The sequence below is a fragment of the Pan troglodytes genome, chromosome 14 (genome assembly GCF_028858775.2).
Source record: "Pan troglodytes isolate AG18354 chromosome 14, NHGRI_mPanTro3-v2.0_pri, whole genome shotgun sequence".
NCBI lineage: Eukaryota > Metazoa > Chordata > Mammalia > Primates > Hominidae > Pan > Pan troglodytes.
In genome coordinates this window covers 2,827,653-2,843,516 of record NC_072412.2, presented here as the reverse complement: position 1 = coordinate 2,843,516, position 15,864 = coordinate 2,827,653, and positions in this window count along the sequence as shown.

The following is a 15,864-nucleotide window of genomic DNA, read 5'->3' as shown; positions in this document are numbered from 1 at the left end:
GAGACTATAGGGGTGAAGAATAATAAAAGATTTTATTTTTGAATCATCTTGCATGGTTGCCTGGTTGGAGTGCAGTAGCGTGATCATAGCTCACTGCAGCCTAGAACTCCTGGCTCAAGTGATCCTCTGCCTCAATGTCCAGCATAGCTGAAGCAACAGTTTGGAACTATCACAGCTGGCTAAATTTTTTTAATGCTTCAAGTTTTTTGTATAAATGGGGTCTCACTATGTTGACAAGGCTGGTATCAAATTCCTGGCCTCAAGCAATTCTATCTCCTCAGCCCATCAATATGCCAGGAATACAGGCATGAGACACCGTGCCTGGCCAGCGCCTTTATAATGTTTTATTCTCCCAAGTTCTTCTCAAAAAAGTCAACATCCACCAAGTATCAGCTGAGATTTGAACTTCAACCCTGGGCTGAACTCAGTTGCAGGACTCTCCATTCCCAACAAGGGACAAATGGAGAAATAAATGGTGAGAGGGAGGAGCTTGATTCTGCCCATGCTAATTGGACACCTATTGTGTGCTAGGAAGACACACAGAGGTCAATCCAAATTCCAGCTCCAGCCACAGCAGGACAGCCATGGTGTAGAAGGCCTAGCCCAGAGGAGGGAGACTTAGCAAGCGGAGCACCCCTCAATGGAGTATTGACACTCTGTTATTTCAGTTATACTGAAAACTAGTAGAAGGTATGAGATGTTGCACTCAACCATTATGAGCAAGAAAATCCATTCAATCTTCTTTAATTTGATTAAAACTAACCATTACTAAAAGGCAGCAAAGAATAATGCTTGTCTGTGAGAATTTAAAAACATCATAGCAAACCACTCCTTTCTCAGTTTAAGAGGAAAGGCAAAACGCTTGTGTGGGAGAATAAGAAAAAAAAATTTATGTAATACTTTGAGTTTCTATTGCTCCTAACCACCATTGCTACATAATTATTCCAAATTATAGCACTTATTTACCCATCTTACTGTTAAAAAGTACCTCACTGATTCTGTAACCCCCAACTAATCCATCCTATAGTCCCTAGATGACGAGAGATGCCTATTATCCTCTGCTTTTTACTGTCACTCTCCCCAGTCCAGCAAACTCATTCCTCTTCCTGCATGAGCCTCCTGTGTTTCTGCCCTTTTTTATCTGCACCCTCTGCTGAGATTCTTTTGTCTTCACCCATCCCAAAGCCATCCATACTTCCACAGCTTGACTAGGGGTAATTATCTCATTCAACCAGCCTAATTTTTAAACTTACCTTCCTGCTCCCACCCTCTCTTCACTCTGAACAAGATTTTACTAGGTTGTTGTTAAGTTCTGGGGTTCGGAGAATCTGACTAGTGTGAGTTTCGCAAGGTAAAGGTAATGCCTTAATAATTTTCACTTTAATTGCTCTTTGCGCACTGTTTTGCACAAAATTAACACAATAATTGCTCCCGGAGTAAATGCATAAATCTTTGCAATGTCCGATTTGGCTCCCTTAGAGTTTGGATCTTTTCCCCTACAACCATCCAGAGTCCTGTGTAACCAAAGTGAAAATGCGGAACTCCCTCTTTCTGGCTGGCATCACTGCTGAGAATGGAAATAAATGCTGTCTATGCCAACTCCCTAGAACAAGTATAGGTTTCATCTAGACTAGTTTTCAAAATGAGGAAACAGGATGCAGACAAATACTTTATTCTCACTTTTTGGCCTGGGGTTTATTAACAAGGTGAAATTATACAGAAGAATAAATTAGTTTAGCTGAAAAAAGAAAAAATGTATAGTTAACTGGGGGAAGAAATTGAAAATGCAATAAAACCAGAAGATGTTCAGGAATTCAAAGTTGTTGATGCATAGAAATGCTACTGATTTTTGTACATTGGTTTTGTGTCCTAAAACTTTACTTGCTTATCCATTTCAGGAGGCTTTTCAAGTTTTCTCCAAAAGGAGTTTTGGAAAGACTTTAGCATTCTCTACGTAGTGACTCATATTGCAAATGGAGAAAGAGAATTGAATTTTTTTTTCTATTTGTATGCCTTTTTCTTTTCTACTGGCTGATTGCTGTGGATAGGACTTTTAAATCTAATTAAATTTTATTTGTTAGATTTTTGTATATTTTAATATGTCTCCAATTTATTTTATATCTGTATAATGTCCCCTTATAAAGGAATAAGTAGCTGTTTTATTTAGTTATTTTATTATTGATGCACATTTGAGTTTTTTTCAGTTTGGAACAGTACCAAATAATGCTGCTTAGAGCATTTTTCTGCATTGGAAAATATGCTGGCATTTCTATTGGGTGTATATACCTAGTAGCAGAGTTGCTGGGTCCTAGAGTGTGCTTATGTACATCGTGTATGTAAGGAGTTACTACTCAGGAGGTTTTGAATGCCGTTATAACAGTTTGCACACAGAATGGTATAAGAAAGTTCCAGTTGCTTGACATCATCACTAGTACTTAATTTTGTCAGTTTTCAAAAATGTTAATGATTGCATAGTGGTATTCAATTGTAGTTTTCATATGCATTGCTCTGATGCATAAGGATGTGGATATGTTCATCTACTTGTTGGCCCTTCGGTTCTGTATGTGGAACTCCTAGTCACATGTTTGCCAATTTTGTTCAATGTATGCATCTTTGTTTATTAATTGATGGGATTTACTTAAATAAACTAGATAAAAGGCTTTTGCCACATCAATATATGACAAATGTTGATTTCCACTTTGTTCTTGCCTTTCAGCTCTCCTGAAGGTTTTTTTTTTTTTATGAAGAGAAGGTTTTAATTCTAATAAAGTCCAATTTGTCATATTTTTGTCTTGAGAATTAATGCATTTTGTGTCCCGAGAAATCTGGGCCTGTGCCAGTCATGGACATATTTATCTATGTTATCTACTAGAAATATTGTTTTCAACTTTGACCTTAAAATTTAAAATCCACTTTTCATTGGAATTTGTTAGTAATATAAGATAGGAGTGTTTTTTCTCACATAAATAACTGGTTGACCCAAGGCTATTTACCGAGAAGACTGTCTTCACTCCTCTACTATGACTTTTTTGTAATATATAAAATGTCCAAATGTGTGAGTCTGAGTTGGACTCTCGAGTTTTTCTAGTTTTCTTTGTGCCTATTTTTTCATTACTACCATAGATAGCTTTTATTACTGTAACTTTAATCTAAGTCTGAATATATGTCATTTTAAGCTCACAAACTTTGTTATTCTTCAGGACAGTTTTTACATTTCTTCGATTTTTTATATGTATTTAAATTTTTTAAACTGATTAGACAGTTTCCACAAGATTTCTGCCAAAATATTGTATTGTGAAAATGGAAATCTATAAATCAATTTGGGGAGAAGTTACATAGAAACAAAGCAAAACAAAACACTAATAACATCCAAAACAAACTTAAAGAGAACACCACAATAAGAAAAGAAATTCCCAAATTGGAATAAATATCTACAACTCATGAAATTACAAAGGGGCTCGCATTTCCATAAAGGGCACTCTCTCTCTCCCTCTCTCTCTCTCTTTTTTTTTTTTCCACAGAGACTCACTCTGTTACCCTGTCTTGAGTGCAGTCGTGCAATCTCGGCTCACTGCAACCTCCGCCTCCCAAGTTTCAGCAATTCTTCTGTCTCAGCCTCCTGAGTAGCTGGGGCTACAGTCTTGTGCCACCATTCCCGGCTAATTTTTTGTAATTTTAGTAGAGACGGGGTTTCACCAGTTTCGCCAGGCTGGTTTTTACCTCCTGACCTCAAATGATCCACCCGCCTCAGCCTCTCAAAGTGTTGAAATTACAGATGTGGGGCACCACAGCTGACCTGTAAAGACCTCTTAAAAATTAGTTAAAAAACAAACAAAACAGAAAAAGAGAAAGAAGAAACAGCCACTCAGTTAAAAAAAAAAGAAAAAGAAAAAGAAAAGAAAAGAAAAAAAGGCAAAAGACATTATTTTACAGGTCTAGTGCCCTGTGCCCCTCACTGTAATGGGGGTGGATATGGGCTTCACAGGACATGAAATTCATCAAACAGTTGCTGGTTGAAGGAGGGAAAATCTTGCAGGACCAGCCTCCAGAACAGAGCCTGTGGTGCATTGTTTCATCCCGTAGCCCTGGTAAGAAAACCTGGCTATGCCGTGCTTTATGTTCGCCTGCATTTGCCCTGTTCAGAGGCCTGAGCTCCCGTGGACACATAAGTCTGCCCAAACTCTCCCCATCCCAATATTCTATCTGGTATTGAGCATGACACCCTGTCTTTACTGAGCATGTTCTTATACAGTTTTGTGACCACCTCTCCATTTTACAAAAGGAAGACTGAGGCCCCCCAAAAAGGCAAAGACTGGTCCATATCCCAGAAATTGGGAAGAGCAGAGTATTAGGAAGGGAGCCAGCTTCCAAGGCCTTGCATGCACCCCACCCATCAGGTTTGCTTTGGAAATGAGTGCTCCTAAATCCTGGAAAACCCTGTGCTCTACTTTCTACCTGGGCTTTCTACTCTTCCTTATTCTCACATAGGTGTGCAGGCATGCACACACAAACACACCACACACACGCACACACAGGCTTCTAAGGTGGAGATCATGGAGGTGAGGTCAGAGAAGAGGAAACCAGAGAAGTGACAAAATGGGAAGAAATAGCAGAGGCAGCTTTGCCATGAGGAAGAGGCATCCACTACCCCAGCTACCTGTCCAGGAGCTGACAGCATGGGATGAAGGATCCTCCAGGTTCCCTGGGTTCTTCCAGGCCTGAGGACCTTCCCAGGTGTTTCAAGAGGACAGGACAGGGGTTGTGACTCCCAACTCTGTGGGCACCTGGAACTAAAATGAGCTATGCCCTCCCCCAACCACCCCATGTGATATAAAGTGAGGCTACGGGAAAGAAAACCTTCGTTTTCCCTCTCATAAATAAGGGTACTCAAAAGGAATAATACCAAGAATTCTAGATACTCATAAGTGTCTGCTCCCCTTGGCTCTTCATTGGTAACTCATTGTGCTTTGAGACTCTGGGAAGAGGCTTTTCAGGTTCTAGAGGTCCTTCAGAGAAGAGAGAGGCCTAGAGATGTGGGCAGATGAGGACTTTGAATAAAGCAGAATGTGACAATGCGCTGGGCTCTGGAGTGTGGGGCCCAGAAAAAATACTAGTTTTTTGGGCTGTCCTTGAGGTCCTCATTCAGAAGTGGAAGAAAATAATGTCTCCGAATGCTGTTAAAGTGTTTAATGAGTGCACAGCACACTCAAAGAGGCTGAGGAAAATAGGAATCAAGGGAGGTTTCCGAGGTTACTTTTATGGCCCTTGGAGTCTTCAGATACTGCTCCCTTTCCCAGGGGTCCCTGAAGAGCCACTGCCTTGAGAATTCCCCATTGCAGGTACCTGTTTTGTGATGCTTCCGCCTGGGACTTCAGTGGTAGTGGAGACCTCTAGGTGGCGGCAGACCCCGTGTTTCTTGTGCCCGCTGGGCTTTACTGGAGCAGCTGGAGCTAGGGGGACAGTCAGCCTGAGGTCCTGCAGTTCCTGTTACCATTCATGATCTCCACATTATTGGGTGGCCAAAAGCGGGAAGAAGGGCTTTGTGATTTTCCATGTTATTTTACTCAGCGACTCTTCCCCTAGCACTCACCCTGTAGCAGCTACCTTGGTAGGTTCACCATGTGGTACCAAAAATGATTATGTTATCCCTGCCTCCCGGCGGGAGCCCACAGTCTGAGGACGGCAGGACAAAAACACTAAAACAAGTACATGTGAAAGGAAAGAGCATTTTATAATGGAAATAAAGTAGAATGTTGGGAGGGAGGGCTGGGGAGAGGTTGCCTGGAGCGGACATGAATGCCTCCCTGAGGTGACATTATGTTGTCACCAGAATGACAACAGAGAGCCAGTCCTGCGCAGGTGTGGAAAGTGTGCCAGGGAAAAGCCAGTCTTTGTGAAGAGACTCACAGGCACAGGTGAGTTCAGCAGAGGAGGTTATAACGGGACAATTGTGGCTGCAGGCAGCCTGAGAAAGAAAGGAAAAGAGGGGAGAGAGGATCCTGGGGACTGAAAGAGATTAGTCACTTGCCCCTCTATGACAAAATTTCCCTGAATTTTAGCACATTTTGACAACAAATACTATCTCACAACTTTTGTGAACCAGAATCTCGATATAGCTTAATAGGGTGCCTCTGCCTCAAGGTCTCTTACGAGGCTGGGACTGTGATTTCAACTGAAGCTGGATTTGAGGAGAGATCAGCCTTCTATCTGCCTCATGGAAACTGGCACGATTCAGTGTGAACTGAGAGCCCAAGTTCCTTCCTCTCGATTGGCCTGGGCATCTCCTCAGTTCTCTATCATGTGGGTCTGTGCCTAGAACATCTTAGGACACTGGAGACCGCTTCCTAATCTTGAGGATTACAATACAGAGATGGAAAATGAAAGAGATAGACAGACATATGCAGAGAAAAAGAGAGAAAGGGAGACGGAGAGATTGAGAGAGGACGCACAGGACAAGGCAAGTAAGAGGAAAATAACTGTTTTAGAAATATAACTTTGGAAGTTGCAGTAGACTACGTGATTCCCCACCATATTCACATTCCAGAACCTTAATCCCCAGTGTAATGGCCTTAGCAGGTCAGAGGTAATTAAGTCCAAAGAATGAGGACCTCATGATAGCAATTACTGGCTTTGTAAAAGAAACCGCAGAAGGCTGTCTCTCCCTCTCTCTGCTAAATGAGAAAACAACCTGAAGTCTGGAGTTTGAAACTCAGAAGAGAGTCCTTACCAGACCCCAACCATGCTGGAAGCCCAATCTCAAATTTCTGGCCTCCAGAACTAATGTCTTTTATTTATAAGTTGCCTAGTCTATGTTTTTTGGTATAGAAGTCTGAACTAAGTCAGAAGTGATAACCTATCACATTTGTTGTATTCCCTTTGACAGAAACTAGAACCAGGTCCCCAAAGAGTTCAACCAATTACTAGCAGAAGTTCTTCAGTTTGCAGAATGACAGGTAAGAAAAGATACAACTTGTTGAAAGAATGAAATGTATTCCACTTACGAGACTTCTAAAAACTGGCTAAAATTGGTCGGAACCAATATGGTCAACTGAAGTCTGTGTGAAATAAGCTCACTGATGTCAGAGCCCAAATTTCCATCACATGTTTTGTACTAACTGTCCCCAAATTTGCACATGAGATCTGTGTGTAGCAAGAAAAAATAGCTGTTCATACCCAATGACTTTCCATACATTTTTCCTTTCAGCAATTCCGTACTAATCCAAAACCCACCTCCTAAACCTTTCTGAGAATATTACTACCTTTAAGTAAGCACAGGGAAACAGACTTGAGCTGGAATCCCATCTCTTTGTTAGAAACCCGGTGTTATAGTACCTGCTTCTGAGGCACTGAGAGGTGAGCTGCATTTTTAAATAACAGAGTCACTCACAACTTAGTGTTGTTGTGAGAATTTGTTGGGGGCGCCCACCACATAGGCTGAGATGAGGCATATCCATATGACTCTAGATATAATGCACAGCACTGGAATATTTAATGCCAGAAGACAGTATCTGATTTTCTTTTAATTTCAACCTCTTCTGCTGTGGAATGGAAAATTAAGGCCATATATATAAAATATATATCTTTTATGTATAAAGATACATAAACTATGTATCTTTTATATATAAAGATATATATGTATAAGTTTATATCTTATATATAGTTATATATAATTGATATATATAGTTATATATAATATATAAATAAAAATATTTATATACATAATATATATATGTTTTTTGAGACAAAGTCTCGCTCTGTCACCCAGGCTGGAGTGCAGTGGCAGGATCATGGCTCAATGTAATCTCTGCTTCCTGGGCTCAAGTGATTCTTACACCTCAGCCTCCTGAGTGGCTGGGATTACAGGCATGCATCAACACATCTGGCTAACTTTTGGATTCTTAGTAGAGAAGAGTTTTTGCCATGCTGGCCATGGCTGGTTTCAAACCCCTGGCCTTAAGTGTTCCACCCGTCGTCTCGGTCTACCAATCTGCTAAGATTACAGGCAAGAGCCACTGCATCAAACTGATTTTGATTCATTCTATCTCTTAAATCACCAAAGACTGTTTTTGGAAGTTGATGTTAGCATAATTCCATTATGCATACTTCAGGGCTGGGGAGACCTGAAGCACACAGTCATTTTTATATGGTCACAGAAATGAAAAGGAAAAGAAGATTTTAATCCAACTCTGTTCTCTCAAACCTGGAGCCTTGGCTGCATTTAGATCTTTTTGGGGAGTAAGGGACATAATTGTGTTTGCATAACTGTTTACAGGTAAAGAGCTGAGATGGGAGAGGAGGGTGAGCAATCAGCAGCCCAGCAGGGACTTTGCATAGATTTATGGAGGAAAAGGGCTCAGGGGATAAAACCTTGAAGAAGTTAACAGACTTCCCTTGTGACAAAACCTAACAGAATTTAGAACTTTGGGAACCAGACACCCACATTCTAGAGACAGCCCTGTATCTAGCTAACTTCATGGGAGATGCTTGAGAGGGCACTGTGTTCTCATTGTATGCTATATTCCCAAGCTGTTGCCTGAGAAAGGCTCAAAGTGAGAGCCTTTTCTGACAGTATACATACTGGCTCAGCCCACATCCTTCATACCACTGGCCATTCGACAAGAGGCACCCACAGGTAACACAGTGTAGCCCAGGGCAGGTCCGTCCATGCCAGGCCACCCGTGTCATCTAATCTAGGCAACCCGACCCTGCCTACCATTGCCATGTGTTGCAAGGGGAGTAGGAAAGGAGGGGGCTTTTCCTCACAGGGGCAGGTTTTAAGACACAGGAACCCTGGTGGGTCTGTCATTTTCATACCCAGGTCACGGTTGGTGGAATAAAAAGTTGTAAGTTGTGGACCAAGTACGTCTACTCAGATGTGAATCCCAAGGCCTTAAGCTGTCCTCAGGTTTCCTCATTGGCTGGCGGTCTATGCAGATACTCCTATGTTCCTGATCTGGGAAACAGAATTTCTAATGGAGGTGTCACCTGGTGGTAAAAACAAAGAAGACAATTAAATTTTTTCGCTGCTGGGAACACTCTTTGTAGAGCTGCATTAAAATCAGTGAGCAGATATTTGATGGGGTCAACTCCCCCATCTCCTTGGACAACTGGCAGGTTCACCACACCCCCAAGCATGGCATACAATGAGTTATGGTGAGAGCAGGCACATGGGGGTCTCTACAGAGAGGGACCTGACAAAACCAGGATGGGCCCAGGATCCAGACCCAAATATGGAATTTCTCTGCGCTTTCTCCTAGGGCATTTCCATGAGAGACCCACAGATCTACCCCCCAAAAATGTAGCCTTAACTGGTCCCAGTGGCAACTTGGTTAACTGTAAAGTTCCTTTTTACATTCTTGTAGAAATATCAGAGAAGACCTTTGTGTTTTTTTTACTTTACACTAGGCTGTATTTATTCATGTTACTACAGTTTGTATGGTTTTAATTATTCCACACTGGTATCATCTGTAGCAGGCAGGTTCACGGTACTGCCAGACTTTCTCCAAGACTTGAAAGCCACCACTATCACTAATACTCTACAAAAATAGGGAAGAGTTTACATGAAAAAGGGGTTATATTGTTTCCTGCATTTGTCTGCAAGGTGTCATCTAAGAGAACTCATCCCAGTAGCCCTTCAGGGCAGAAGTGGTGCCCTCACATATCTTTGTAATGTTCTATAATGGAGGTCACTTCCCAGAGTGGTTTAGCCCTTCAATGGCTATTATTTCTGATCAAAATGGAATAAAACTAGAAATGAATAAGAGAAGAAAACAAAAATAGCAACATATATATGGAAATTAAACAACTCACTTTTGAGCATGCTCATGTTTAAGGGTTGTAAGACTTAATATTATGAATAATGCTCATGATGTCTAAAGCGAGTTACAGATTCAATGCAATCCCTTTTAAATTAAGAACTTTTTTTTTGAAATAGAAAAAGGAACCAACAAATTATATGGAATCTCAAGCGACCATAAAGAGCCCAAAAATGTTTAAAAAAAAACAATGTTAGTGACCTCAACTTTTCTGATTTCAAAGCACTTTACAAAGCAACAGCAATGAAAACAGTTTGTTTCTGGCATAAAGACAGACAATTTTTCCAATAAAACAGAAGGTAGCACACATGTAAACCTCACACACATGAGCAAATAGCTATTTGCATACCCATATTCATTGCAGCATTATTCACAAAGGCCAATAGGTGAAAGCAACACAAACTTTCCTCATTGAATGAATAAATAAATACAATTTGCAATATAAAAGTAATGGAATATTACTTAGCTTTTAAAGGAAGAAAATCTTGTAATATCCACAATAAAGAGGAATCTTGAGAACATAATGCTAAGTAAAATTAGTCACAATAAAACAGATACTCTATGATTCTACTTATATGTAATATCCAAAGTATTGAAACTTAGAACCAGAAAATAGAATGATTTTTATCAGGAGCCAGGTGGTAAGGAAAATGGGTAGTTGTCATTTCATGTGTACTGAGTTTTAGTTTTGCAAAAGAAAAAATTTTACAAATATGTTGCATAACAATGTAAATACACTTAACATATCTGAACTGTATAAGAAAAAATATTAAAGATTCTAAATTTTATGTTATGTATTTTTACCACAATCGAAATTAAAAATGACACCCAAGGGCCAGGAGTCATCACTCATGCCTGTAATCCCAGCACTCTGGGAGGCTGAGGCATGCAGGTTACTTGAGGCCTTGAGTTCAAGACCAGCCTGGCCAACATGGTGAAACCCCAGCTTCATGAAAAATACAAAAATTAGCCAGGCGCGGTGGTGCACAACTTTAATGCCAGCTACTCAAGAGGCAGCAGCTGGAGAATTGCTTTAACCTGGGAGGTGGCGGTTGCAGTGATCCAAGATTGTGCCACTGCACTTTGGCGACAGGGTGAGAGTCTGTCAAAAAAAAAAAAAAAAAAAAAAGACACCCGAAGAGACAGAGTTACAAAGTTTCTGAAAAATTATCTTCAAATCGCATAAATCTTTCTTTCACACTAAGATAATATAAACAATAGATGTTGAAATTAAGACAATTTCCATGATTACTCACTTAGACAGAATAAATTATTGGCCATTAAATAAGAAGAAAATATACAAGTCATAAACAAAATAGGGGCAATATTTATACAGGCAAACAAAGAGTTAAATCATTATATTAACAAAAGACATAGGGATGGTTCATATTTGACTTTTGCCCCACACTGTCTTAAGGCATACAGAGTTGAATATTGTTACACAATATTATATTATATAAATTAAAACTTAAAACAATAAACTAATATAAGGTGCCCTACCCTAAAACATGAAACACAGAAATGTAAAATTGCAAAACAAAGTTAAAAGAAACATTAACCCCCAAATTCTTATTTGAATAATGCAATTCAAAATCATAATTAATAGCTAGAAAGTAAAAACACAATTAACTGATGTGAGACAGCCTACTCTAAAAAATACAGAAACATAAAATTATGAAACATAATTAAGAGAAACTTTAATCCATAAAATCCTGAATAAACATATTGTCCAAATGAAAAAGAATCATAGGTAACTACAATTTTTAACTCTTCCTGTGAATCCATGAAAAGTATAAATTTTGAATTATTTGGATACAGTTAGGGCAACAACATTTCAGAGAAAACACATTATAATTATTACAAAGAGCTGTGATGAGAAAGTTTTAAGGAATAAGCATTTAAGTAATACTAGAGAAAGTTTTAAATTATGCTACTGATGCATTGCTGCTTTTCTTACACAAAACGGTAAGGCTGTAATCTAGCTTTTAATTGAAAAGTCTTACATTTCTAAATATGGTAACAATATAAATATTGTAAATATAGTATAAAACATTGACATATAAAATAAAAATTGGAAATAAATTGTACTATTAGTCAAATAAAAGTTGGGAAAACTGGAAGAAGATGCTAATAGTAACATTGTGCCTAGAGTCAATTAAACATACAAGCCAAATATTTTAATAAATTATAAATTATATAATTTATACATAATATATACATTTGAGCAGGCTATTTTACAACTTCTGAAAGGAAATTACAGACAAATGTGACACATGATAATTCAGAAAGTGAAAACACAGTCATAGTAATCTTCATATTAAAGAAGACAGAATCATAAAATACTAAGTGAGAAATAAAGTAATAATTGTGAATTCAATATATGTTGAACAATATTCTAATTTCCCTTACGGAAAAAGTTTTTGTAAGAAATCAGTAAAATGAGTACATACAATAAACCATCCTACAGTAGAGGCTGTTGGCATATAGAGTTTACATTTCTATGATTAGGTCCTACTAAGAAAAAGGAAATTTTAAAATAAAATAATTAGATTTTCCTATTTAATAAGATAGTTTTTGCCTATAAAGTTTTTCAGTCTCATTTTCTTGTAGAATTAGGTTTTAGCCGTCGTAAAACTTGACATTATAAAGCAGAAAACAGGGGTCATCTTTCTCTGGTGTTCCTGGAATTTCTTACCCAAATGCCAATTCCTCCACAACTCCCCTCACACACTTCTGAATTGAAGCACAACAGATTTTTTAAAAATGGCATAACAGCGGTCTCCAGAAATGTGCAGAGATTTTCCCAGATCCCCAAAAGCAATGACAAACTATTCAGATCATTTAGGTTCTCACAAGATACTGCGAGGACTTTGGCTTTCAGTGTGAATGCACTGGAAGATTCTAAGAGAGAGGGGGAGAGAGAGAATGTGTGTGTGTTTGTGTGTGTGTGTGTGTGTATGTGTGTTGAAATCAGAACCCCACCTTATGTGTTTATTGTGGAATTTGGAAATGAAAGCCTAAAGCTGAAAATTAAAATCACACACGATAGCACGTTGCAAACTCTTTTCTGTGCTAGATGGGTCGTTCTAGGGTGTAGGACCCTGGTAACACCGTTTTCCCCTCCTTCCGGAAAGAGCTACTCACACTGCTCAAAGCCTGTATCCACGTGTACCATGTCGAAGACCAGCTCAAGAGCCTGGACCCATATGCCACCCTCAGCAGGGTTGACTGCAGCGGCTTCTTCTTCCTGAGCATCTTCTCCAATGGTGACCTGAGAGTTGCGGGAGGCATTGGGGCCAGGATTGAACAGAGGAAAAAGGAGCATGGAGGCCAGGTGCTGAGGACCAGGCCATCTCACCTGGAGAGTTCTGGCCCTGAGACATCCAGACCAGCATGACATTTAGGTGCAGACAGCTGGCCCTGGGTGGCCCTGTGCTGATCACTGGCCTCGGCCCCTCAAACAGTGAGAAATGGAAGAATGGCTTGGAAATGGGCACTGTTGACAGTGTGTCACCTGAGCACATTCTCCCAGGGGCCCAAGAGGGGCCATCGTGTCTCTACAACCAGAACTGGAAGGTGAAACTGCCAGGGGGAACAAGGAAGAGGGTCCTCAGTTGGGTGGAGGGTCTCACAGCAAGACGCCTGGCTTAATCAAGCTTGGCCATTCCTGAAGCACGTTCAGTGACTAAAAGTACCTACCATAAGCAGCTGGAACCCACTCTCTGAGAGCTGCAAGATGCATGGGGACCTCAAGTACCTGTTTGTAATTACAGCCAAGGACCAGCAGGCAGCATTACTGCATCCACATGGGCTTTTGCTGTAACCAGTAAGTCTCTGCCAGCCCCTCCCAGGCTCCTGGGATGCCACTTGTTCTGGGTCTGTGGACAGATAACCAGGACACTTACTCAGTGAAGCCCATCGCTCAACCCCAGCCCCACCATACCCTGTTTCCTAAGCCATTCCTCATCCCAGAAGGAAAGGCAATGCCTTTGTCACACAGCCCCTGCCTTGTGTCATGTCATGTGGGGGTAAGGAATGAACCAGTCAGCCTAAACTCCAGTCCTTCTGCCTGAGGAATCTGTCCCTGCTATCTGAGTCACCCTCTAGGGAGCTGTCAGTAGGATAGAGAGCAGCCCTGGAAGAGAGGCCCACCTGCTTCTGTTTGACTTCAGGACAGCATTTCAGGGCAAGAACCCAGAGCAGATGGAGGCCTCACAGAAGCCTGTGTCAGGGCTCTGGGCTTGGTGGGCTAAGCATCTCCCTCTCTGATGACTGCCATGGGGCCCACAACCACTCATTCAAGAGGGTCACCACCACATTGCAGGTGTGCAGCTGGACGGTTCCCCAGGCAAAGCCTGCCATGGACTGCATGCACACAGAGGATGCACACCTTGAAGTTGGACCATGAGGAGAACATTCCTGAAGAGGTGCATGCAGCCTGGCCCTGCCCTCACTGGGAACCCCCTTCCATCTGGGTACAAGACAGAATTCTGTGCACTTTTCTGGAGGCTCCATGCTGGTCTGTTCATTTGGAAGTTTGATGCTGTCCATGAGGAAGTGAAAAAAGAGATATCTCAGAGCAGGTTGTGGGTCACAGGCTGAGCGAATTTCTCCCTCCCTAGTCCCTCTGCAGACACGGGGCTGGAACAAGGACCTGTGGATAATGAGGGGACTTCTCTTCGAGTACCTGCCTCAGCAGCTGCTTCAAGAAAGAGCCACATTAAAGGTGCCTATAGCCCCTGATGAGGGAATGGCAGCCTCAGGCCAGCCTGCCATCTGTGAGCAGGTTTTCTTGCTAACAGGATGAAAGCAAAGAAAGCTGGAATGAGCCCAGCCCTCTCAGGCACCTTGAAGACTGTTGGGGTTCCTTCCAGGCCTTCTAGCCTTATGCTTTTTGGCAGGCCACTCAGGCACCTTTTTCCAGCCTCTGAGACTTCCATGCTCTGGGAGAAGAGGGTCCCACTTTTCACTAGGCTATGGGGCCAGGCCCATCCAGCTCCCCGCTGCCACTAACAACCATGGGGCTCTCATCTGGGCACACACTGCCCAAACATGGCCCTTCTAAGGCAGAAGATCATGTGTCTTGCAGTTTCAGCTTGCTAGGGCTTAAAAGTTATCAGTGCTGTTATTAAGATAGGGAAGTGAGAAAAGAAAACTTGCTGTAAAAGTTTCCCATAATCTTACCACAGAGATCATCAGCACAGATGACAGCACAGGCAGAGCTGCTGGGGAGGCTGAAGGAGAGTGTCCAGCCTGTTCTGCCAGCTGGTCCTTGCCAGGGGTGTCTCGTGACCCAGTCCCTTAGAGAAGCATACAGATATCTCAGCAAGTATCTGGAAGGTGCAGATCAGGGCAACCCAGCACCACTGACGGTGGAGTGGGCCTACCTCCCATCAAGCTGAGTCTCCACAGCTGACCCTTGGAGCCAGGAGGTGTTTTATGACATGTGCAAGGCAGTGAGCCCCATCAGCTGTGTGGCATTCAACATTCACTTCAACTCGGACATCTCACCAGAAAGCAGTGGGGACTGACCAATGCAGAAGCCTGCCAAGTAGATCAGAGCTTCATGGGGTGGGGGTTGTGGGGCCTGCCTGCTCATCTGAGCACTGCTCCCTGATGGTGTGATCTGCAGGATTCCTGAAGGAGGGCTGTGAGCTCATCAGCGAGGCCCTGAGCCTGTGGAACATGCCTGAGGCCAAGCCCATGGGGATTTGTGTCTACTTGCACCTCCTTGCTCATCTCAGTACACTACAGGTGACTGTGCCAAGGTGGGCCTTGAGCATCCCCTGGGCAGTGTTAGCAAAGGGCTCTGGGTCTGGCCTGGCATTGAGGGATGGCAAAAAAGGAGCCTGGGGTTGCATTGTCACCCCCTATGGTAGCATAAAATGAGAGAGTCCAGACCTGCAGGACTGGAACCCTAACAAAGGGGTTAGGAGACTGCTCACTTTCCCTCAGGGACCCATGTGGAGGAGCTGAGGGAGGTTAAGGAAACCCTAGGGACTCACTTGTTCTGTCTGGGCTTCCCCTGCTCCATCGTTTGATGACCATT